At 37.0% G+C, this 25419-nt stretch overlaps 1 long non-coding RNA gene across 1 annotated transcript; it reads left to right on the top strand.

Annotated features, from left to right (window-relative positions):
* Positions 1–5272: 5272 nt before the first annotated feature.
* On the top strand, positions 5273–6806 carry LOC146245128 (uncharacterized). Its single transcript, XR_014734635.1, has 4 exons — positions 5273–5954; positions 6167–6290; positions 6371–6478; positions 6646–6806. It is a non-coding gene; the product is annotated as an uncharacterized LOC146245128 (long non-coding RNA).
* The last annotated feature ends 18613 nt before the right edge of the window (positions 6807–25419 follow it).

Here is a 25419-nt window from a genome sequence, read left to right as displayed (position 1 = left end):
TAATAATTCATAGTGCAGGGTTGCTGATGTTGTCGTTGTCCCTGGTGAGTTTTTACAATAGTAAATTACAAGATCATGCTACATCTAACCAGAGGATCATTTCTTGCAAGTGTGTCAAAGTGTTATGTATTAACACCGTAGGCTTGAATAATAACCGAAAGCGTGAAGCTAGAGCGAGAGGATGCAATTGAATATTTCCTACATAAGTATATCTAGTACTTCAAATTGAAAACAGAGAAGATATTTAGAGTAAATACAAGTTACTTTACATCTGTGTTCAATATCGTCAATTAAAAGTAAAAGCTTTCCAGTTACGAAGTGTTTGTTCGTAAGATTAACGCCAGCTGCAGCAAACACTGAGCTAAACTACCCCAGCCCTGGTTTGGCTGTTCGTGTTTGCGCCTCGATTTTTGCATATTTCTCTAAAACTTGCTAAAATAAAAACGATCTAGCTAGATTATGTACACTTTAAGATCAATGTACATACCTTGTTTGGCCAATTTGGTCGATTGTGGAAGAAAAAAAGTCGAACCGTTATTAGCTTAGTTATGGAAGGCCATCATGCTAGCTCGATTATGAGAAATGTAGCTCGAATCCACACCTCAAACAAGTTAACCTAGGCACAAAACTGTACGTCCAATCCAAAAAATAAGGATATTTTCCGAGACCCGAGACTGCCGAAACCATTGATATCCTTTATGTGTCTGTGCGGTCAGAAATATAACTATTTTGGCAGTTTCCAAAACGTGGAAGTTTCCAATTCTGCTTTCATAGTGCGTGTCTGTTTGGTTGCCACGGTGATGTGATCGCTAACGAGCTGGGCAGAGAGACTCACAAATTTAGCTGGAATCCACACCTCAAACAAGTTAACCTAGACGCAAAACTATACGTCCAATCCAAAAAATGTCTCTCCCGAAACCAGACATGTCCTTTATATGTCTGTGCGGTCAGAAATACGACTCTACCGGCAGTTTAAAAACAAGTCTACTTTAGAAATTCTCTGACAAATTTTACCCACCTCTCCATTGAAGTTAGTGAGAGAATTTGAAAGGCTGCTCTCGCTTCAAGGCTCAAAGCTGAAAATCTGTAAATGTGAGCTCTTTAGTAGTTAAATTGGCTGAAAGAGGACACGTTTTCCTACATTTTAAGGTCAAACTTGTTTCTGTAAGTTAAACTATATGAACGTCAGAGGAATTTGTTTAACAATTTAGTTGAATATCAGAAAAATCAAGAAGAAGCTAAATTTTTCATGTATTTCAAACTGTCACAATTCAAAATTGTCTGAATATATTTGAAAAAGATGAATCATTTGGGAATAGCTGAATGTCTTGTGAACATTTTAAAGTTTGAATGGTGTCTCTAGCTGAAAGTATGCTGAAGCAGTGAAGTTTGAAAGAGGAGGAAGCTTTTTAATGATTTGAAAGGATTTACCATTACTTTTAATGGGAGAATAATTTGCACAAAAACCTTAATTGTCTAAAAAGTATAAAAGTGAGAAATACCAAAAGTCATAGCCATCTTCTCCTGAAGGAGCTGAACGTTTTGATACCAAAATTGTAGGAATTGGTGAAAGTATGCAGGACTAGTTAAAGGCCAAAAAACGGCGGAAGAACTAAGAAGTTGGAACTAGAACATGCATTTCCTGCTGAAAATGCGTTGGAATGCTGAAATCTGATTTTTTTTTTTCAAATGGCTGAAAATACAGAAATGAGAAAATACCCTCAAACTGAAATTAATTTAACAAATGTATGACTTACTCAAAAGAGGGAATGTGGAAGCTGAACTGCATCATCTAACGAAGCTCAGTGCTTAAAAACTATGTGGGAGAATACGTTTGAACGTTGTGAAGCAATCGAAGAAAAAGTTTAATTTCAAGAGGCAGTGTGGAAGCTGAACTGCATCAACAAAGCTATAGCTTAAATTGCCTACAATGCGGGAGAAGCTGAAAGTTTAACTGTTAAACAGAAGAAGAAGTTGGCTATCGTAACGAGAATATTATAGTTTTAACAGCTGAAATTATAGTTGGGATAGTAATATCAGTATCAGATGTAGCCTATCATTGAGTGCGTTTACTCGTCTTTCCTAGTAGGATTCAATGTTTTGATTGAATGAAACATACAGCAGTAGTAGGGCTGATACGGGAAGACACGACGACACTTTGCTGCAGAAGAATGATGGTGCACGCTTTGACCATACAAGGATTAATAAAAAGAATCATGTAGACGTGTTTGAGTAATCGCATAACTAATTACACATGTAAACGGAGTAATTGTATTATTGGCATAATCTGACAATTGCTATCGGGTTTCTCATGGTCAAAGAACGCACTCAGTAGCGTAGTTGAACGAAACAGTAGCATTAGCATAGTAGTTAGCAAAAGAGATATTAGCAGCATCTTCAGAATTAGTAGTTGTAGTGTGGCATAATATATAGCAGCATCAGTAGTGGTAGTAGTTGTGTTGTGGTGCTCTTAGTCTTTTAATGAGAGAGTTGACTGAATCGCTTGTCTTGTGTCTCCACTAATCAGCTAATACCAATCACCTGTGTAAGAGACTGGCGCTTGTTTGTGTGGTTGCCACGGTGATGGTGCAGCTATGGCTGCTAATGCGCTGAGGGCAGAGACTACCAGAAATTTAGCAAGAATCCACACCTCAAACAAGTTAACGTAGACGCTAAACTATACGTCCACAAAAAAAAAAAAAGAAATACGACTATAACGGCAGTTTATAAATCTTGTTATTTTTTGTTTTCTGTGACGAATTTGTCACCACATTTGCATTGGACTCTATGGGGCGAGAGTTGGACTTTGTCTCGCTTTCGTGGGGCTCTGAACAAATCTGTAAGTCTTTTAGATTCCACAGACAACTGTCTACAACCAGCACAAAATTAGCTATCTATTGATCCAAAAACGAAGCATGAAGAGCGAAAATTGAGCAATGCTGGCAAACTAGAAATATGTTTTCAACAACACCCGAAGCTTCCCTCCGCTCTAAGCGATTCAGTCTGCACTGTGGGCTTTCTCGTAAATACCCATGTAAATCTCAGAAACGGTTTGAAAAAGTCATGAAACGTAATCAGTGATATTGAAAAAAGTTGAATAGATATCAAAAAGCTGAATTAAAAAAAAATAGTTTATGGTTTTGTCAACGTTTTAAAGTTTAAATGGTGGCTCTAGCTGAAAGATTGAGGAAGAAGAAGGATTTGGAAGTTGAAAAAGTTTTAAGAAGTTTGAGAGGATTTGAAAGAAAACTCCATTGGAAACCCATTTTAAAAATATTATGAATATTGATTTTTATTAATTCAAGCATAAGAGGTACAAAGCTGAAAAGTCACAGTAGTCATAGCCTGAAACTGCTGAATTTTTTGATAGCTGAACGGTTTTAATAGCTGAAGATTTGAAGGCGCTGAAAGGTGCCGCGGAAGAAATAAAAATAAGTTGAATAAAGATTCAAAGAACAATACTTGGAATGCTGAAGCAGCATTCCCACAATAACTAGAACATGCATTTCCTGCTGAAAATGCGTTGGAATGCTGAAATCTGAAATTATTTTTTTAAATGGCTGAAAATACAGAAATGAGAAAATACCTGCTAGCTGAAATTAATTTTGAAAATGTGTGACTCACTCTCAGACGCGGCCTTACCTATGTTTCACCCGCTTCAATTGAAACGGGCCCCGCCCTCCAAGGGGGCCCCCAACAGACCAACAAAAATCGAGCTACGAGTTTGTGAAACGAAAGTTTCTGCTCCTATAAAAGCCACAAGTCCGTAGGAAATCAACCTTGTTATTTGCGATCTTCTGTTGAAATACTGCACTACCCACAATCCTAAGCAAAATAACACTGACTGATATCTCTGATTGGTCAAACTCGCGGTTACCATGGGGACGTTTACAGCCCCGTGACCAAGGTTTAAATGTTAGTTTGAGCAGGAAAAGAAATTAAACGTACATATGCCAGTGGTGCTGAAAAACTAAAGATATCGAAAACAGAATAGTTTCATTCAGTCTACCAAAAGTGGCCTCTTTCTTTGGTCCAGCATCTGTAGAGCTAACCCTACCGGCGCCAGCAGCGGTGCGCCCGGTGCGCATCGTTGTATTTATGATACGTTCGGTTCAGTGTCAGTCAGACTCTTTTTCTTCTTTGCTTTTGTTAAATAATTCAAGTTGAGGGGATGTTTGAGCTGTTCTTTTTAAGTCAGCCCAGACAGCTGAAAATATAGCTACTGCGCTAATCAATTAAACAGTGAAGTTGCCGTGCGTGAAAGGGCGAGGCTGATTCCAACGTAGCTAAAACGCTGTATAATTAGATATCGTTTTCATCAAATAAGGTTGGATTATTTCGATGTTGAGCTGCCCTGTTCATGAAGCTGAAAGTGCATGTAATAAAATAATATACCATTGATGTAAACCAACAGGAATCCTTGCTTTTTCTGCTCTATTATGTTTACGTTTTATGTGGGTAGGGCCCCATATTAGTTATTGAAACGGGCCACCAGATGCTTAAGGCCGCCCCTGCTCACTCTAAAGAGGCAGTGTGGTAGCTGAACTGCATCATCTCACAAAGCTGAGTGCTTAAATACAATGCGGGAGAATACGTTTGAACGTTGTGAAGCAATCGAAGAAAAAGTTGAATTTCAAGAGGCTCAATACATATCACAAATGTAAGGAATGAGACAGCTATAAAAGCAGAGTGGTTGTGTAAGCTACCACTCTGTATCAGCAGTCATTTAATACTTCCATACACTTAAGCATTCTACCGCCCTTATACTGTTTGCAGAACCTTACAAAGTGTGGTGTAGACCAGTACATCACAGTAAAACATATTTATTGTATGAAATGTACACAGGTCTCAAATACACATGTATGGTTTTAATTAAGATGAACACGAAAATTAGACCATCACGTAGCCTTACAAAAATGAACATTGAATAATTAACGAGGCTAAGTACCGCCAGAAACTACTGGTACATCGCATTCAGTTGGTTTAAACGGCTGCTATAATTTTAGCTGACCACTAGATGTCACTGTGCTCTCCAATTTCAATGCGCCGATAGTTCGGCTCTTTGGTTCGGAGCAATCCAGAAGAAACCACCAAAGCTTCACAAGGCATCGTTCGCCCATCCCTACTAATTACACATGTAAACGGAGCAATACTATTATTGGCATAAACCGACAACTATGTTTCTCATAGTCAAGTGAACGCACTCGGTGGCGTAGTAGAACAAAACAGTAGCCTACCATTAGCATAGTAGTTAGTAAAAGAGATATTAGCAGCATCTTCAGAATTAGTAGTTGTAGTGTGGCATAAGATATAGCAGTATCAGTAGTGGTAGTAGTTGTGTTGTGGTGCTCTAGTCTTTTAATGAGACGAGTTGACTGAATCGCTTGTCTTGTCAGCTAATGCCAATCACCTGTGTAAGAGACTGGGGCCGGTTGCACAAAACACCTTAAGTTTTTTCCTTAAGGGTAAATTTCTCCTTAGCTAAGGGATTTACTTAAGGGGGTTGCACAGAATCCCTTAAATGGTTTCCTTAGCTAAGGTGAAACGTTAAGGGATTTACTACATTAAATGTGATTTCACAGCAGTAAAATTCGACCGTTTCCACGGTGACCGCGTCTGTTCAGTTTAATCGTTAGTAGGCCTACATCACCTTACAAGAGCTACAGTAGAGCTAAAAATGGAAGGAAAAAAGGCAAGAAAACCGAATTGGTCAGAGGAGGAAAAGATTGTCCTTCTACAGGGATATAGCAAAAGAAAACACATACTGAAAAGTAAATTCGATCCGCACATAACAGCCCACAAAAAACTACGAATGTGGGAGGAAATAGCAACCAACATAAACTCACGAAGTTTGATCAAACGGTCAATTTCAGAAATTCAAAAAAAATATGATAACTTAACTGTAATGTCCAAAAAAGAGATCACGCATTTCAGGAGGGAGTCCAACAAAACTGGTGAGATCTAATTTACTTGTAGGTGTAGCTTACTGTAGTTGCTACACAGTAACGTTTTGTAACATTTACTGTTATAGTAGCTAGTCGAGGTAGACTAGCCGACCCGTAATAGCCTTCATGTTTAGACTGCAGCAGCATAGTAGCCTGTAGCCAGAGTGCTATAAAAAAACTACATTGACAGAAAATACATTTTGTTTGAAATACATTTTCAGGTGGTGGTCCACCTCCAAAACCACTTTCAGATGAAGCAGTGATGGTAGCAAACATCATTGGTAGCGACTCACCTACTATGGTTGGGATTACTGGCGGAGGAGAGAGCGGTGGTCAATTGGAAAGGTAGTGAGTCATTAGTTTATGCCTAATTCGTGATATTATTGTTAGGGACATGTGAAGTAAACCACTAAAACCTTCTTCAGTGAGCCAGATGATGAAATCATCGATGATGCAAGTAACGTTGCAAACGCAACGACTGTCCGGTGTTGCAGCCCAGCGAACCCTCACCCTCGGACACGAAAAGTGTCAAAGTAAGAAGATATCTAACAAAGTAGCTTATTCAGTTATCAAATATAATTCTTCTTGAAGTGTAGTTAAAGTTCTCATAGCCCTAAATATCTTTACCGTTTTATATTACCTTTTTGCACGTCGGCTATAATGTTGCATTATCGCATATCCCCTCTTTTTTTCGTTGCAGAGAAACCGGAGATCCTACCATCCTATCACTCCAAAGGGAAGTTTTGCTTCTCCAAAAACAAAAATTACAGATACAAATTGAGAACTTGAACGTGGAGCAGAGAAATTTGAAGATGCTGAATATTTTATTACAATACAAGATGAGCAAGCTCCCTGAAGAATCCTTGGGCGTAACATTAACTGTTATGGAAGAATAGCCATATTTACAACAAAATCAAAACAAAATCAAACAAGATCAAATAATTAACTTTCAATAAAAAATACAATTTGCCTATTAAATGATTCATTCTTTTGTGTAGGCCTATAGCCTGTCACATTTAACTGAAGAAATTGTTCACTATAGCCTCACGCATAGTGTAGCCATTGTTTTCCACTTCTTCATTCTCTTCAAATTCTTCCATGGCATGCTGCTCCTCCTCCTCCTCATGTACAGTGAAGTTCTTCAACAGGTTGAACAGCACCACACATGCTAAAATTATCTTGCATGCTCTGCCTGGATCAACACGCAGCTCAGCATGCAGGCAGTGGAAGCGGCGTTTCAACTGTCCGTTGACCCTCTCAATAATGGCCCGTGTCTTGCACAGACCAAAGTTGTAGTTCTCCTGTGTGGGAGATGGAGATTGGAGGCTATAAATTATTATCAATAAAATGGACTAAATTTGGCTATAGGCCCAAATTAAGGTCAAGAATGCAGCTGATAAGAGGTGAGACCACTTGCCTGAGATCTATTGGCAGGATTCCTGAAGGGTGTCATAAGCCATGAACGGCATGGATACCCACTGTCTCCAAGAAGGATGCCTTTGTGAAGACCCTCCTCAAACTCCCTTGCTAGGTTGCTTTCCTCCAGTATCCGAGCGTCATGGGTACTTCCAGGCCATTGTGCAACGACGTTGGTGATCTTGTTTACATGATTACAAACTAACTGGATGTTGATTGAATGTACATTTTTTCTATTTACAAATTGGTCTTCATATTGAACAGGCGCTTGAATCCTTATGTGGGTCCTGTCTATCACCCCGCATACTCTCGGGAAACCGGCAACATGATAGAAGTGCGCCGCTATCTCATCCTCTTCTTGTTGAGACGGGAACTTAACTACGGTGTTCAGCAGACGGGTAAGACCGTTACAAACTCTATGAATGACGCGGGACACCGTTGACTTATGTACATGAAATACCTCTCCCATTACTGACTGAAACGATCCCGTTGCATAGAACCGTAGCGCAATTAGGAGCTGCAATACGGCTGGAAGAGCACAGCTGCGGAAAGTTGAGTGACCCAACTCTAAACGGTCGGACAATTGGTAAATTGACTGCCGGTCAAATCTATAATTTAAGATCAATTGCTCATCATTAAGTGTATCCATTGGGTTTTCGCGGTCGCGGAACACTCTTCTTGGGATAGGCCTACGTTCATTTATCTCCATAAACTCGGCCATGTTACGGATTAAAAATGAACTAGAGGTACCTTAAGTTTTCTTCCTTAGTTTGGTTGCTAAGGTCTTTTGTGCAACGCTTTAACGAACTTTAAGGGATTCCTTAAGTATAAGACGAAGTTAAGGAGAAAACCTTAAATACTTAAGGGAACATTTAAGGAAACCTTAAGGAAAATACTTAAGGGTGCTTTGTGCAACCGATCACATTTTAAAGAAACCCTTAACTCTGACTTTAAGGGAAATCTTAACTTAAGGTGCTTTGTGCAACCGGCCCCTGGCTTTTGTTTGTGTGGTTGCCACGGTGATGGTGCAGCTATGGCTGCTAATGCGTTGAGGGCAGAAAATACCAGTAATTTAGCAAGAATCCACACCTCAAACAAGTTAACGTAGACGCAAAACTATACGTCCAATCCAAAAAATAAAGGTATTTTCCGAGACCCAAGACTCTGCCGAAACCAGAGATGTCCTTTATATGTCTGTGCATTCAGGAATACGACTATAACGGCAGTTTATAAATCTTGTTATTTTTTGTTTTCTGTGACGAATTTGTCACCACATTTGCATTGGACTCAATGGGGCGAGAGGTGGACTTTGTCTCGCTTTCGTCGGGCTCTGAACAAATCTGTAAGTCTTTTAGATTCCACAGACAACTGTCTACAACCAGCACAAAATTAGCTATCTATTGATCCAAAAACGAAGCACGAAGAGCAAAAATTGTGGCAATGCTGGCAAACTAGAAATATGTTTTCAATGACATCCGAAGCTCCCCTCTGCTCTAAAGCCCAATTTATACTTAGGTCGCAGACACTTTTGAAAAGGTCGCCGACAGAAATGGCGTCACGGTCGACACTTTTAACCGTCGCTTGAGAGTGTCGCCTACCAGGAGAAATTTCTACTGGCGCTGATGTCGTCACATAGTGTCGCGCAAGTGTGATTGGCTAGAAAGACGGCACGCGTCGTTGATTGCATTGTTTTGAATTTTTAGTGAACGCTCAACAGCTGTTTAAGATGGAAGGAATATAGGAGAGATTGGCAGAGCAAGTTAGAACATATCCACACCTTTATAATGCCTCTCAAAATTAGCTACAGCCATTTTCTCCGATCGATCACCTAGGGTAAAGCATAAACAATGTAACCATAGCTACGAATGTAACAGTAAAATGATTCCGTTTACGTCACGCGAACCTTGAGCACAGGCGACTGTTTCCCGAAGTATAAATGCAGCAGCCTGAGCGACACTTTTTTTTTGTCGGCGACCATTTCAAAAGTGTCGGCGACATAAGTATAAACTAGGCTTAAGCGATTCAGTCTTGACTCTGGGCCTTCCTGTAAACACCCATGTAAATCTCAGAAACGGTTTGAAAGTCATGAAACAGAATCAGTGATATTGAAAAAAGTTGAATAGATATCAAAAAGCTGAATTATTTAAAAATAGTTTTTGTCAACGTTTTAAAGTTCAAATGGTGGCTGTAGCTGAAAGATTGAGGAAGACGAAGGATTTGGAAGTTGAAAAAGTTTTAAGAAGTTTGAGAAGATTTGAAAGAAAACTCCATTGGAAACCCATGTTAAAAATATTACGAATATTGATTTATATTAATTCAAGCATAAGAGGTACAAAGCTGAAAAGTCATAGCAGTCATAGCCTGAAACTGCTGAAATTTTTGATAGCTGAACGGTTTTAATAGCTGAAGATTTGAAGGCGCTGAAAGGTGCCGCGGAAGAAATAAGAATAAGATAGAATAACAATAACTAGAACATGCATTTCCTGCTGAAAATGTGTTGGAATGCTGAAATCTGAATATATATTTTTTTAAATGGCTGAAAATACAGAAATGAGAAAATACCCTCAAGCTGAAATTAATTTAACAAATGTATGACTTACACAAAAGAGGGAGTGTGGAAGCTGAACTGCATCATCTAACGAAGCTCAGTGCTTAAAAACTATGCGGGAGAATACGTTTGAACGTTGTGAAGCAATTGAAGAAATAGTTTAATTTCAAGAGGCCGTGTGGAAGCTGAACTGCATCAACAAAGCTATAAGAGCTTAAATTACCTACAATGCGGGAGAAGCTGAAGGTTGAACTCTTAAACAGAAGAAGTTGGCTATCGTTGTAACAAGAATATTGTAGTTTTAACAGTTGAAATTATAGTTGGGATAGTAATATCAGTAGCAGATGTAGCCTATCATTGAGTGCGTTTACTCGGCTTTCTTAGTAGGATTCAATGTTTTGATTTAAAGAAAACTTTACAGCAGTAGGGCTGATACAGGAAGACACGGCGACACTTTGTTGCAGAAGAATGATGGAGCAAGTTTTGTCTGTGGAGCACAACGATTCATAAAAAGAATCATGTAGGCCTAGACGTGTTTGAGTAATCGCATAACTAATTACACATGTAAACGGAGTAATCGTATTATTGGCATAAACTGACAATTGCTATCGGGTTTCTCATGGTCAAGTGAACGCAGTCCGTGGCGTAGTAGAACAAAACAGTAGCATAATCATAGTAGTTAGCAAAATAGATATTAGCAGCATCTTCAGAATTAGTAGTTGTAGTGTGGCATAAGATATAGCAGTATCAGTAGTGGTAGTGATGGGCTGCTCGGTACTACAGTGTCGATACTGTCCCGACACATCCAACACTCAGTGCATCGGAACAACGTTTCGAGACAGGTTTTAAAAACACTTCCGGTCACGTGGCAAAATGTTTCAGAACGTTTTGTGACGTGATCTTGAACAAAACCTGTGCCAAACTTGCCAAAAGACTGATGTGTCGGGGTATAAAATGAGGCGGCAAAGCCAAAGGTTTTGAATGAGTGAGACCTTGGTTGAGAGATTTGTGAGAGTTTGAGAGAGTTTGAGAGAGATAGAGTTTGAGACAGTTTGAGAAATATAGAGAGAGTTTGAGACAGTTTGAGAGAGTTTGAGACAGTTTGAGAGAGATTGAGACAGTTTGAGACAGTTTGAAAGAGATTGAGAGAGTTTGAAACAGTTTGAGAGAGTTTGAAACAGTTTGAGAGAGAGACGGTTAGAGAACGTTAGAGAAAGTTAGTTACTTGTGTGCCATTAGCGAAATCCTGTTTGTTCATTTGTCTGTTTGTGTGCTGTTTAAAAAAATAAAAATATGTATAGATATTATCCGTATGAGCTTCAGTGTAGTTATTCATAGTTTAGTGCTGCCTTAGTTAATTGTGTGTTTCCATAGTTTGTTTATATTCAGTATTAGTTGATAGATAGTTTGATAGATAGTTCAGATAAATAGTGTAGATAGTTTGTAGTATAGAGCCAACAAGAGACAAAGGTCCCATGTGTGGGAGCACTTTGATCTGGTCTCCCCTAACAAGGTGCAGTGCTTGCACTGCCCTATGAATTCATGACACACATCCACCCGAAATCCATACTCGACTAACAATATATATTTTTGGCCTTCATTTTGGTTTGGAAACAATGCAAAAGATGTATAAATATATATTTGAAAATGTATATTTTTAGTTTACCGTCTCAAACTGTTCAAAAACCATGCTTTGGGCAATTTCTATTTTTGACTGAGAAAGATTTCTCTGATATTCGATTCCACACTGTCTGCATTGCAGAACAGCAATAATTCCACTCAACCACGCAGCTCATTACACAATTAATGTGGAATTAGCTGTAAAACTGTTGGTTATGCCATACTCGTAGTTGCCAGCAGATGTCGCTGTTGGGTAAAGGTTTCGAGCGTTTCAAAGGCCCCGACTCAAATGTTTCAATTGTCTCTGTGTTTCGAAAAGCCTCGATTTGCCCATCACTAAGTAGTGGTAGTAGTTGTGTTGTGGTGCTCTTATTCTTTTAATGAGATGAGTTGACTGAATCGCTTGTCTTGTGTCTCCACTAATCAGCTAATACCAATCACCTGTGTAAGAGACTGGCGCTTGTTTGTGTGGTTGCCACGGTGATGGTGCAGCTATGGCTGCTAATGCGCTGAGGGCAGAGACTAACAGAAATTTAGCAAGAATCCACACCTCAAACAAGTTAACGTAGACGCAAAACTATACGTCCAATCCAAAAAATAAAGGTATTTTCCGAGACCCAAGACTCTGCCGAAACCAGAAATGTCCTTTATATGTATGTGCGTTCAGAAGTACGACTATACCGGCAGTTTATAAATCTTGTTATTTTTTGTTTTCTGTGACGAATTTGTCACCACATTTGCATTGGACTCTATGGGGCGAGAGTTGGACTTTGTCTCGCTTTCGTGGGGCTCTGAACAAATTTGTAAGTCTTTTAGATTCCACAGACAACTGTCTACAACCAGCACAAAATTAACTATCTATTGATCCAAAAACGAAGCATAAAGAGCAAAAATTGTGGCAATGGTGGCAAACTAGAAATATGTTTTCAACGACATCCGAAGCTCCCCTCCGCTCTAAGCGATTCAGTCTGCACTGTGGGCTTTCTCGTAAACACCCATGTAAATCTCAGAAACGGTTTGAAAAAGTCATGAAACATAATCAGTGATATAAAAAAAGTTGAAGTTTAAGAAGTTTTAAGAAGTTTGAAAGGATTTGAAAGAAAACTCCATTGGAAACCCATATTAAAAATATTATGAATATTGATTTATATTAATTCAACCATAAGAGGTACAAAGCTGAAAAGTCTAACCCCCCATAGCCTGAAACTGCTGAATTTTTTGATAGTTGAATGGTTTAAATAGCTGAAGATTTGAAGGCGCTGAAAGGTGTTGCGGAAGAAATAGAATAATAAGAAGAAGTTGAATAAAGATTCAAAGAACAATACTTGGAATGCTGAAGCATCATTACAACAATAAAGATTCAAAGAACAATACCTGGAATGCTGAAGCATCATTACAACAATAAAGATTCAAAGAACAATACTTGGAATACTGAAGCAGCATTCCAACAACTAGAACATGCGTTGGAATGCTGAAATCTGAAAAAAACAACAATTCAAATGAATGAAAATACAGAAATGAGAAAATACCCTCAAGCTGAAATTAATTTAACCCTTATGCTGCCTTTGGGTCACATGACCAAAAGGTTCATAACGAACCATCGTTGTGGTTTACCCAATACAAAAGAAAATAAAAATAATTTTATTTTAACCTTCGCAATGTGGGGAGTCTGAGACAGCCCAACGGTTAAGAGAAAATGCTTCATTTCGTTTTTGTATGCGGTAAAGTTGTGCAAACAACAGTGGGTAACAATGACTGATGGGTCAGAATGACCCGAACAGAACACAAGGGTCAACAAATGTATGACTTACACAAAAGAGGGAGTGTGGAAGCTGAACTGCATCATCTAACGAAGCTCAGTGCTTAAAAACTATGCGGGAGAATACGTTTGAACGTTGTGAAGCAACCGAAGAAATAGTTGAATTTCAAGAAGCAGTGTGGAAGCTGAACTGCATCAACAAAGCTATAAAGCTTAAATTGCCTACAATGCGGGAGAAGCTGAAAGTTGAACTGTTTAACAGAAGAAGAAGTAGGCTATAGTTGTAACAAGAATATTATAGTTTTAACAGCTGAAATTATAGTTGGGATAGTATTATCAGTAGCAGATGTAGCATCATTGAGTGCGTTTACTCGTCTCTTAGTAGGATTCAATGTTTTGATTGAATGAAACATACAGCAGTAGTGTATGTCGCTTGTCTTGTGTCTCCACTAATCAGCTAATACCAATCTCCAAGTTTTCCTACATTTTAAGGTATAACTTGTTTCTGTAAGTTAAACTATATGAACGTCAGAGGAATTTGTTTGACAATTTAGCTGAATATCAGAAAAAGAGCAATATTAAATACTGTTGCTTTGAGTCCGTTTGACCTTTTTTAGGCTGAAATATAAGCACTTGTATATCATGTGTGGCAATGAAGTAAATATATTACTGACTCCATTTCAATGACAAAACCATTTTTCCAGGTATAAACCACCAAGATTTAAAACAGTAGAATAGTTTTGGTTGATGGAAAATCATTCACCTATAAGTTTTACATTAAAATCATGCAAATGCAGTGAAAACGCCATTCAGGGGCTGGAAAGCACTTTAAAGCAATAAAAACAGAAAGTCTCCCAAACTGATTCTGAAGTCATTTTCTCTTCAGGAGTATGTGGATAGGATGAAATAATGTTTCTTTCAGTCACTTTGGCCTGTTTTAGGCATTCATCCGGCCGTTTTATACAAAACCATGCAAATGCATTGAAAAAGCGATTCAGGAGCTGAAAAGCACTTTAAAGCAATACAAAACTCAAAAGTCTCCAAAACGGATTCTGAAGCCAATATCTCTTTAAGTAGTATGTGGATAGAATGAAATACTGTTGCATTAAGTCAGTTTGACCTATTGAAATCAAGCAAATGAATTGAAAACGCTATTCAGGAGCTGAAAAGCACTTTAAAGCAATACAAAACTCAAGGTCTCCAAAACGGATTCTGAAGCCAAAATGTTGTCAATACAATATGGATAGGATGAAATACAGTTGCTTTCAGTCAGTTTGGACAGTTTTAGGCATTCATCCGGACGTTTTATACAAAACCACCTTGTCCATGTATAAACTGCCACAGAAGCATGTTATAACACTTCAAACATCGAGAAAACCATTCAGCCACAAGTTACATGGCAAACATTGTGCATTGAAAATGCTATTCAGGAGCTGAAAAACACTTTAGAGCAATGAAAAAAGGAAAGTCTCAAAAAGTGAATCGAAGGGCTAAACATCTTCACAAAACACCTTTTCCATTTATAAACAGCCACAGAAGCATGTTATAACACTTAAAACGTCAAGAAAACCATTCAACCAGAAGTTAAATGCCAAACTTTTAAATGCATTGAAAACGCTATTCAGGAGCTGAAAAGCACTTTAGAGCAATACAAAATTAAAGTCTCAAAAAGTGAATCTAATGGCTAAACATCTTCACAAAACACCTTTACCATGTATAAACACCCACAGAAACATGTTATGACAGTTAAAACATTGAGAAAACCATTCGGCCAGAAGTTACATGCTAAACACTGTAAATGCCTTGAAAACGCCTATTCAGGAGCTGAAAAGCACTTTAAAGCAGTACAAAAATGAAGGTCTCAAAAACGGAATCTAATGGCTAAACATCTTCACAAAACCCCTGTACCATATATAAACAGCCACAGAAACATGTTATAACACTTAAAACATTTAGAAAACCATTCAGACAGAGGTAACATGCCAAACTTGGTAAATGCATTGAAATTCAGGAGCAGAAAAGCACTTTAGAGCAATAAAAAACGAAAGTCTCAAAAACTGAATCTAATGGCTTAACATCTTCAGAAAACCCCTTTCCCAGGTATAAACAGCCACAGAAACATGTTATAACACTTAAAACATCGAAAAAACCATTCAGACAGAAGTTACATGCCAAACTTTGTAAATTCATTGAAAACGCTATTCAGGAGCTGAAATGCACTTTAGAGCAATAATAAAAGGAAAGTCTCAAAAACGGAATCTAATGGCTAAACGTCTTCACAAAACCCCTTTCCCATGTATAAACAGCCACAGAAACATGTTATGACACTTAAAACATCGAGAAAACCATTCAGACAGAAGTTACATGCCAAACTTTGTAAATGCATTGAAAACGCTATTCAGGAGCTGAAAAGCACTTTAGAGCAATAAAAAAAGGAAAGTCTCAAAAACGGAATCTAATGGCTAAAAATCTTCACAAAACCTCTTAACCATATGAAAACAGCCACAAAAACATGTTTTAACACTTAAAACATCGAAAAAACCATTCAGACAGAAGTTACATGCCAAACTTTGTAAATGCATTGAAAACGCTATTCAGTTGCAGAAAAGCACTTTAGAGCAATAAAAAAAGGAAAGTCTCAAAAACTGAATCTAATGGCTAAAAATCTCCACAAAACCTCTTAACCATATGAAAACAGCCACAAAAACATGTTATGACACTTAAAACATCGAGAAAACCATTCAGACAAAAGATACATGTCAAACTTTGTAAATGCATTGAAAACACTATTCAGGAGCTAAAAAGCACTTTAGAGCAATAAAAAAAGGAAAGTCTCAAAAACGGAATTTAATGGCTAAACGTCTTCACAAAACCCCTTTACCATGTATAAACAGCCAGAGAAACATCTTATGACACTCAAAACGTCGAGAAAACCATTCAGACAGAAGTTACATGCCAAACTTTGTAAATGCATTGAAAACGCTATTCAGGAACTGAAAAGCACTTTAGAGCAATAAAAAAAAAGGAAAGTCTCAAAAACTGAATCTAATGGCTAAACATCTTCACAAAACCCCTTTCCCATGTATAAACAGCCAAAGAAACATGTTATAACACTTAAAACATCGAGAAACCCATTCAGACAGAATACATTCCAAACTTTGTAAATACATTGAAAAAGCTGTTCAGGAGCTGAAAAGCACTTTAGAGCAATAAAAAGAGGAAAGTCTCAAAAACGGAATCTAATGGCTAAACATCTTCACAAAACCCCTTTACCATATGAAAACAGCCTCAGAAACATGTCATGACACTTAAAACATCGGGAAAACAATTCAGACAGACATGCCAAACTTTGTAAATGCATTGAAAACGCTATTCAGGAGCTGAAAAGCACTTTAGAGCAATAAAAAAAGGAAAGTCTCAAAAACGGAATCTAATGGCTAAACATCTTCATAAAACCCCTTTCCCATGTATTAACAGCCACAGAAACATGTTATAAAACTTAAAACATCGAGAAAACCATTCAGACAGAAGTTATATGCCAAACTTTGTGAATGCATTGAAAACGCTATTCAGGAGCTGAAAAGCACTTTACAGCAATATAAAAGGAAAGTCTCAAAAACTGAATCTAATGGCTAAACATCTTCACAAAACCCCTTTCCCATGTATAAACAGCCAAAGAAACATGTTATAACACTTAAAACATCGAGAAACCCATTCAGACAGAATACATTCCAAACTTTGTAAATGAATTGAAAACGCTATTCAGGAGCTGAAAAGCACTTTAGAGCAATATAAAAGGAAAGTCTCAAAAACTGAATCTAATGGCTAAACATCTTCACAAAACCCCTTTACCATATGAAAACTGCCTCAGAAACATGTCATGACACTTAAAACATCGAGAAAACCATTCAGACAGAAGTTACATGCCAAACTTTGTAAATGCATTGAAAACGCTATTCAGGAGCTGAAAAGCACTTTAGAGCAAAAAAAAAAGGAAAGTCTCAAAAACGGAATCTAATGGCTAAACATCTTCACAAAACCCCTTTCCCATGTATTAACAGCCACAGAAACATGTTATAAAACTTAAAACATCGAGAAAACCATTCAGACAGAAGTTACATGCCAAACTTTGTAAATGCATTGAAAACGCTATTCAGGAGCTGAAAAGCACTTTAGAGCAATAATAAAAGGAAAGTCTCAAAAACGGAATCTAATCGCTAAACATCTTCATAAAACCCCTTTACCATGTATAAACAGCCAAAGAAACATGTTATAACACTTAAAACATCGAGAAACCCATTCAGACAGATACATTCCAAACTTTGTAAATACATTGAAAAAGCTGTTCAGGAGCTGAAAAGCACTTTAGAGCAATAAAAAGAGGAAAGTCTCAAAAACGGAATCTAATGGCTAAACATCTTCACAAAACCCCTTTTCCATGTATAAACAGCCAGAGAAACATCTTATGACACTCAAAACGTCGAGAAAACCATTCAGACAGAAGTTACATGCCAAACTTTGTAAATACATTGAATAAGCTGTTCAGGAGCTGAAAAGCACGTTAGAGCAATAAAAAGAGGAAAGTCTCAAAAATGGAATCTAATGGCTAAACATCTTCACAAAACCCCTTTACCATATGAAAACTGCCTCAGAAACATGTCATGACACTTAAAACATCGAGAAAACCATTCAGACAGAAGTTACATGCCAAACTTTGTAAATGCATTGAAAACGCTATTCAGGAGCTGAAAAGCACTTTAGAGCAATAAAAAAAGGAAAGTCTCAAAAACGGAATCTAATGGCTAAACATCTTCATAAAACCCCTTTCCCATGTATTAACAGCCACAGAAACATGTTATAAAACTTAAAACATCAAGAAAACCATTCAGACAGAAGTTACATGCCAAACTTTGGAAATGCATTGAAAACGCTATTCAGGAGCTGAAAAGCACTTTAGAGCAATATAAAAGGAAAGTCTCAAAAACGGAATCTAATGGCTAAACATCTTCACAAAACCCCTTTCCCATGTATAAACAGCCAAAGAAACATGTTATAACACTTAAAACATCGAGAAACCCATTCAGACAGAATACATTCCAAACTTTGTAAATGAATTGAAAACGCTATTCAGGAGCTGAAAAGCACTTTAGAGCAATATAAAAGGAGAGTCTCAAAAACTGAATCTAATGGCTAAACATCTTCACAAAACCCCTTTCCCATGTATAAACAGCCACAGAAACATGTTATAACACTTAAAACATCGAGAAAACCATTCAGACAGATACATTCCAAACTTTGTAAATTCATTGAAAAAGCTGTTCAGGAGCTGAAAAGCACTTTAGAGCAATAAAAAGAGGAAAGTCTCAAAAACGGAATCTAATGGCTAAACATCTTCACAAAACCCCTTTTCCGTGTATAAACAGCCAGAGAAACATCTTATGACACTCAAAACGTCGAGAAAACCATTCAGACAGAAGTTACATGCCAAACTTTGTAAATACATTGAATAAGCTGTTCAGGAGCTGAAAAGCACTTTAGAGCAATAAAAAGAGGAAAGTCTCAAAAATGGAATCTAATGGCTAAACATCTTCACAAAACCCCTTTACCATATGAAAACTGCCTCAGAAACATGTCATGACACTTAAAACATCGAGAAAACCATTCAGACAGAAGTTACATGCCAAACTTTGTAAATGCATTGAAAACGCTATTCAGGAGCTGAAAAGCACTTTAGAGCAATAAAAAAAGGAAAGTCTCAAAAACGGAATCTAATGGCTAAACATCTTCATAAAACCCCTTTCCCATGTATTAACAGCCACAGAAACATGTTATAAAACTTAAAACATCGAGAAAACCATTCAGACAGAAGTTACATGCCAAACTTTGTAAATGCATTGAAAACGCTATTCAGGAGCTGAAAAGCACTTTAGAGCAATATAAAAGGAAAGTCTCAAAAACGGAATCTAATGGCTAAACATCTTCACAAAACCCCTTTACCATGTATAAACAGCCAAAGAAACATGTTATAACACTTAAAACATCGAGAAACCCATTCAGACAGATACATTCCAAACTTTGTAAATACATTGAAAAAGCTGTTCAGGAGCTGAAAAGCACTTTAGAGCAATAAAAAGAGGAAAGTCTCAAAAACGGAATCTAATGGCTAAACATCTTCACAAAACCCCTTTTCCATGTATAAACAGCCAGAGAAACATCTTATGACACTCAAAACGTCGAGAAAACCATTCAGACAGAAGTTACATGCCAAACTTTGTAAATACATTGAATAAGCTGTTCAGGAGCTGAAAAGCACGTTAGAGCAATAAAAAGAGGAAAGTCTCAAAAATGGAATCTAATGGCTAAACATCTTCACAAAACCCCTTTACCATATGAAAACTGCCTCAGAAACATGTCATGACACTTAAAACATCGAGAAAACCATTCAGACAGAAGTTACATGCCAAACTTTGTAAATGCATTGAAAACGCTATTCAGGAGCTGAAAAGCACTTTAGAGCAATAAAAAAAGGAAAGTCTCAAAAACGGAATCTAATGGCTAAACATCTTCATAAAACCCCTTTCCCATGTATTAACAGCCACAGAAACATGTTATAAAACTTAAAACATCGAGAAAACCATTCAGACAGAAGTTACATGCCAAACTTTGGAAATGCATTGAAAACGCTATTCAGGAGCTGAAAAGCACTTTAGAGCAATATAAAAGGAAAGTCTCAAAAACGGAATCTAATGGCTAAACATCTTCACAAAACCCCTTTCCCATGTATAAACAGCCAAAGAAACATGTTATAACACTTAAAACATCGAGAAACCCATTCAGACAGAATACATTCCAAACTTTGTAAATGAATTGAAAACGCTATTCAGGAGCTGAAAAGCACTTTAGAGCAATATAAAAGGAAAGTCTCAAAAACTGAATCTAATGGCTAAACATCTTCACAAAACCCCTTTACCATATGAAAACTGCCTCAGAAACATGTCATGACACTTAAAACATCGAGAAAACCATTCAGACAGAAGATACATGCCAAACTTTGTAAATGCATTGAAAATGCTGTTCAGGAGCTGAAAAGCACTTTAGAGCAATAATAAAAGGAAAGTCTTAAAAAACGGAATTTAATGGCTAAACGTCTTCACAAAACCCCTTTACCATGTATAAACAGCCAGAGAAACATCTTATGACACTCAAAACGTCGAGAAAACCATTCAGACAGAAGTTAAATGCCAAACTTTGCAAATGCCTTGAAAACGCTATTCAGCAGCTGAAAAGCACTTTAGAGCAATAAAAAAAGGAAAGTCTCAAAAACTGAATCTAATGGCTAAACATCTTCACAAAACCCCTTTCCCATGTATAAACAGCCAAAGAAACATGTTTATAACACTTAAAACATCGAGAAACCCATTCAGACAGAATACATTCCAAACTTTGTAAATACATTGAATAAGCTGTTCAGGAGCTGAAAAGCACTTTAGAGCAATAAAAAGAGGAAAGTCTCAAAAACGGAATCTAATGGCTAAACATCTTCACAAAACCCCTTTACCATATGAAAACTGCCTCAGAAACATGTCATGACACTTAAAACATCGGGAAAACAATTCAGACAGAAATTACATGCCAAACTTTGTAAATGCATTGAAAACGCTATTCAGGAGCTGAAAAGCACGTTAGAGCAATAAAAAAAGGAAAGTCTCAAAAACGGAATGTAATGGCTAAACATCTTCACAAAACCCCTCTCCCATGTATAAACAGCCACAGAAACATGTTATAACACTTAAAACATCGAGAAAACCATTCAGACAGATACATTCCAAACTTTGTAAATACATTGAAAAAGCTGTTCAGGAGCTGAAAAGCACTTTAGAGCAATAAAAAGAGGAAAGTCTCAAAAACGGAATCTAATGGCTAAACATCTTCACAAAACCCCTTTTCCGTGTATAAACAGCCAGAGAAACATCTTATGACACTCAAAACGTCGAGAAAACAATTCAGACAGAAGTTACATGCCAAACTTTGTAAATACATTGAATAAGCTGTTCAGGAGCTAAAAAGCACTTTAGAGCAATAAAAAGAGGAAAGTCTCAAAAATGGAATCTAATGGCTAAACATCTTCACAAAACCCCTTTACCATATGAAAACTGCCTCAGAAACATGTCATGACACTTAAAACATCGAGAAAACCATTCAGACAGAAGTTACATGCCAAACTTTGTAAATGCATTGAAAACGCTATTCAGGAGCTGAAAAGCACTTTAGAGCAATAAAAAAAGGAAAGTCTCAAAAACGGAATCTAATGGCTAAACATCTTCATAAAACCCCTTTCCCATGTATTAACAGCCACAGAAACATGTTATAAAACTTAAAACATCGAGAAAACCATTCAGACAGAAGTTACATGCCAAACTTTGTAAATGCATTGAAAACGCTATTCAGGAGCTGAAAAGCACTTTAGAGCAATATAAAAGGAAAGTCTCAAAAACGGAATCTAATGGCTAAACATCTTCACAAAACCCCTTTCCCATGTATAAACAGCCAAAGAAACATGTTATAACACTTAAAACATCGAGAAACCCATTCAGACAGAATACATTCCAAACTTTGTAAATACATTGAATAAGCTGTTCAGGAGCTGAAAAGCACTTTAGAGCATTAAAAAGAGGAAAGTCTCAAAAACTGAATCTAATGGCTAAACATCTTCACAAAACCCCTTTACCATATGAAAACTGCCTCAGAAACATGTCATGACACTTAAAACATCGAGAAAACCATTCAGACAGAAGTTACATGCCAAACTTTGTAAATGCATTGAAAACGCTATTCAGGAGCTGAAAAGCACTTTAGAGCAATAAAAAAAGGAAAGTCTCAAAAACGGAATCTAATGGCTAAACATCTTCACAAAACCCCTTTACCATATGAAAACAGCCACAGAAACATGTTATAACATTTAAAACATCGAGAAAACCATTCAGACAGAAGTTACATGCCAAACTTTGTAAATGCATTGAAAACGCTATTCAGGAGCTGAAAAGCACTTTAGAGCAATATAAAAGGAAAGTCTCAAAAACTGAATCTAATGGCTAAACATCTTCACAAAACCCCTTTCCCATGTATAAACAAACAAAGAAACATGTTATAACACTTAAAACATCGAGAAACCCATTCAGACAGAATACATTCCAAACTTTGTAAATACATTGAATAAGCTGTTCAGGAGCTGAAAAGCACTTTAGAGCAATAAAAAGAAGAAAGTCTCAAAAACGGAATCTAATGGCTAAACATCTTCACAAAACCCCTTTACCATATGAAAACTGCCTCAGAAACATGTCATGACACTTAAAACATCGAGAAACCCATTCAGACAGAAGTTACATGCCAAACTTTGTAAATGCATTGAAAACGCTATTCAGGAGCTGAAAAGCACTTTAGAGCAATAAAAAAAGGAAGGTCTCAAAAACGGAATCTAATGGCTAAACATCTTCATAAAACCCCTTTCCCATGTATTAACAGCCACAAAAACATGTTATGACACTTAAAACATCGAGAAAACCATTCAGACAGAAGTTACATGCCAAACTTTGTAAATGCATTGAAAACGCTATTCAGGAGCTGAAAAGCACTTTAGAGCAATATAAAAGGAAAGTCTCAAAAACTGAATCTAATGGCTAAACATCTTCACAAAACCCCTTTCCCATGTATTAACAGCCACAGAAACATGTTATAAAACTTAAAACATCGAGAAAACCATTCAGACAGAAGTTACATGCCAAACTTTGTAAATGCATTGAAAACGCTATTCAGGAGCTGAAAAGCACTTTAGAGCAATAAAAAAAGGAAAGTCTCAAAAACGGAATCTAATCGCTAAACATCTTCACAAAACCCCTTTACCATGTATAATAAACAGCCAAAGAAACATGTTATAACACTTAAAACATCGAGAAACCCATTCAGACAGAATACATTCCAAACTTTGTAAATACATTGAAAAAGCTGTTCAGGAGCTGAAAAGCACTTTAGAGCAATATAAAAGGAAAGTCTCAAAAACGGAATCTAATGGCTAAACATCTTCACAAAACCCCTTTCCCATGTATAAACAGCCAAAGAAACATGTTATAACACTTAAAACATCGAGAAACCCATTCAGACAGAATACATTCCAAACTTTGTAAATGAATTGAAAACGCTATTCAGGAGCTGAAAATAACTTTAGAGCAATATAAAAGGAAATTCTCAAAAACTGAATCTAATGGCTAAACATCTTCACAAAACCCCTTTACCATATGAAAACTGCCTCAGAAACATGTCATGACACTTAAAACATCGAGAAAACCATTCAGACAGAAGATACATGCCAAACTTTGTAAATGCATTGAAAACGCTGTTCAGGAGCTGAAAAGCACTTTAGAGCAATAATAAAAGGAAAGTCTTAAAAAACGGAATTTAATGGCTAAACGTCTTCACAAAACCCCTTTACCATGTATAAACAGCCAGAGAAACATCTTATGACACTCAAAACGTCGAGAAAACCATTCAGACAGAAGTTAAATGCCAAACTTTGCAAATGCATTGAAAACGCTATTCAGCAGCTGAAAAGCACTTTAGAGCAATAAAAAAAGGAAAGTCTCAAAAACTGAATCTAATGGCTAAACATCTTCACAAAACCCCTTTCCCATGTATAAACAGCCAAAGAAACATGTTTATAACACTTAAAACATCGAGAAACCCATTCAGACAGAATACATTCCAAACTTTGTAAATACATTGAATAAGCTGTTCAGGAGCTGAAAAGCACTTTAGAGCAATAAAAAGAGGAAAGTCTCAAAAACGGAAAATAATGGCTAAACATCTTCACAAAACCCCTTTACCATATGAAAACTGCCTCAGAAACATGTCATGACACTTAAAACATCGGGAAAACAATTCAGACAGAAATTACATGCCAAACTTTGTAAATGCATTGAAAACGCTATTCAGGAGCTGAAAAGCACGTTAGAGCAATAAAAAAAGGAAAGTCTCAAAAACGGAATCTAATGGCTAAACATCTTCACAAAACCCCTCTCCCATGTATAAACAGCCACAGAAACATGTTATAACACTTAAAACATCGAGAAAACCATTCAGACAGATACATTCCAAACTTTGTAAATACATTGAAAAAGCTGTTCAGGAGCTGAAAAGCACTTTAGAGCAATAAAAAGAGGAAAGTCTCAAAAACGGAATCTAATGGCTAAACATCTTCACAAAACCCCTTTCCCATGTATAAACAGCCAGAGAAACATCTTATGACACTCAAAACGTCGAGAAAACCATTCAGACAGAAGTTACATGCCAAACTTTGTAAATGCATTGAAAACGCTATTCAGGAGCTGAAAAGCACTTAGAGCAATAAAAAGAGGAAAGTCTCAAAAACGGAATCTAATGGCTAAACATCTTCACAAAACCCCTTTACCATATGAAAACAGCCACAGAAACATGTTATAACATTTAAAACATCGAGAAAACCATTCAGACAGAAGTTACATGCCAAACTTTGTAAATGCATTGAAAACGCTATTCAGGAGCTGAAAAGCACTTTAGAGCAATATAAAAGGAAAGTCTCAAAAACTGAATCTAATGGCTAAACATCTTCACAAAACCCCTTTCCCATGTATAAACAAACAAAGAAACATGTTATAACACTTAAAACATCGAGAAACCCATTCAGACAGAATACATTCCAAACTTTGTAAATACATTGAATAAGCTGTTCAGGAGCTGAAAAGCACTTTAGAGCAATAAAAAGAAGAAAGTCTCAAAAACGGAATCTAATGGCTAAACATCTTCACAAAACCCCTTTACCATATGAAAACTGCCTCAGAAACATGTCATGACACTTAAAACATCGAGAAACCCATTCAGACAGAAGTTACATGCCAAACTTTGTAAATGCATTGAAAACGCTATTCAGGAGCTGAAAAGCACTTTAGAGCAATAAAAAAAGGAAGGTCTCAAAAACGGAATCTAATGGCTAAACATCTTCATAAAACCCCTTTCCCATGTATTAACAGCCACAGAAACATGTTATAACACTTAAAACATCGAGAAAACCATTCAGACAGAAGTTACATGCCAAACTTTGT

This window comes from Hypomesus nipponensis, chromosome 20 (assembly GCF_054491055.1).
Source record: "Hypomesus nipponensis isolate SF chromosome 20, ASM5449105v1, whole genome shotgun sequence".
NCBI lineage: Eukaryota > Metazoa > Chordata > Actinopteri > Osmeriformes > Osmeridae > Hypomesus > Hypomesus nipponensis.
Note: the sequence above shows the minus strand (reverse complement) of the source record. Positions and strands in the feature narration are given on the sequence as shown.